This window comes from Bison bison, unplaced genomic scaffold, assembly GCF_000754665.1.
Source record: "Bison bison bison isolate TAMUID 2011002044 unplaced genomic scaffold, Bison_UMD1.0 scf7180017864148, whole genome shotgun sequence".
In the NCBI taxonomy this organism is placed as follows: Eukaryota; Metazoa; Chordata; class Mammalia; order Artiodactyla; family Bovidae; genus Bison; species Bison bison.
The window spans coordinates 7,159,779-7,161,033 of record NW_011494720.1 but is presented as its reverse complement, the minus strand read 5'-3'; the positions used below and the strand labels follow the sequence as shown (position 1 = coordinate 7,161,033).

At 51.6% G+C, this 1,255-nt stretch overlaps 1 protein-coding gene across 4 annotated transcripts in view; it reads right to left on the bottom strand.

The window, feature by feature from the left end:
- Positions 1-405: 405 nt before the first annotated feature.
- Positions 406-1,255, bottom strand: part of ZDHHC14 (zinc finger, DHHC-type containing 14) — a 293,070-nt gene continuing 292,220 nt past the window's right edge. For all 4 annotated transcript variants that reach the window (XM_010840869.1, XM_010840871.1, XM_010840870.1 and 1 more), the window contains exon 10: positions 406-1,237. The gene's annotated coding sequence lies outside the window, so the exon portion shown is untranslated. The remainder of the gene's footprint in view (positions 1,238-1,255) is intronic.

Below are 1,255 nucleotides of genomic sequence, written 5' to 3'. Positions count from 1 at the left end.
AATCATGGCCCAATCTGTAAAAAGGGAACAAATTCCACTACAGCCATAGTCACTCAGTCATGTCCAACTCTTTGTGACCCCAACAACTGTAGCCCACCAGGCTCCTCTGTCCATGGAATTCTCCAGGCAAGAATACTGGAGTGGGTTGTCATTTCCTCCTCCAGGGGATCTTCTCAACCCAGGGATCAAACCCAGGTCTCCCGCATTGCAGGCAGATTCTTTACTGTCTGAGCCACCAGGGAAGCCCCATCATCCCATGAATCCCCCACAATTCAAAGAGCTGGTTTTTTGACTGGGGACCATTCCTCACTAGAGCTGCTTCAATAAAACCGAACTCTCTGCAGGCCATCTGGGTGGTGGTGGTGTCATGTCAGCTGAGAAGGATAACTGTACACAGATCCGAAATAACAGAGGACGTCATTTTATTGGCTGTCCACAGGAATTTGGTCACACAAGGAGGTGAAGATTGCAGTGCTGTGTGTGTGCAACACAACACCTCAGGTTAACTACTAAACAGAAGGTTAACTGATACTGGATAGGATAAAACCCGCCCCTCCGCAGCCCAGGCGCCACCTACTTGTGTAGAATTAAGCTGAAGAAGCTGGCGAGGATGGCAAGGTCCATTAGCCTTGGTCTGTTGCACTGTCTTCCCATAAAACAGCACTTGAGAATTCACGAAATTAAAAAAAAAAAAAGAAGAAGAAAGAAAAGCAGCAGCAGTTCCTTTCCAATACCGTCACCACCGTGCACAGACTGGAGCGTGGCATGCAGTCCACATCTGGTCGGGTTTTTTTTCCCCTTTTTTAAATTAACAAATGGAATGGCATGTCTATTTCAAATATTAGTAGCATAACACTTAAGTGCAACCTCAGTCCGGCCACAAGGGTCCTAAACCTTCTGTTACCTGGTCCAGAGCAGCAAGAGGAGCCCCCCAGGTGGCCCCCTTTCCTCCCAGACTCTGCTGGGGGGCGCCTCCCGCGGCTGTCTCCCTCCCCCAAGGCCCACCCTTCATATTCCAAACACCTGAAAATAGGTCTCTATTTTCATTGTTAGCGAAGCCGGTCAGGGTGGGGCAGAAACTTCAAATGGAACCAAGCTGTCAGCCTTTGAGGTCCTGCCCGTCTGGGCCCTCCGATTTCTCTCCCAAGAAGGGGTCTTCCTACCCCAGGGCTTAGAGCTGTGCTGGCCACCCGCGCACTGGGTCACACGGTGGGGGATCGCGGTGAGGGCGCCGCGCCTGCCGCCCCCACGGGGG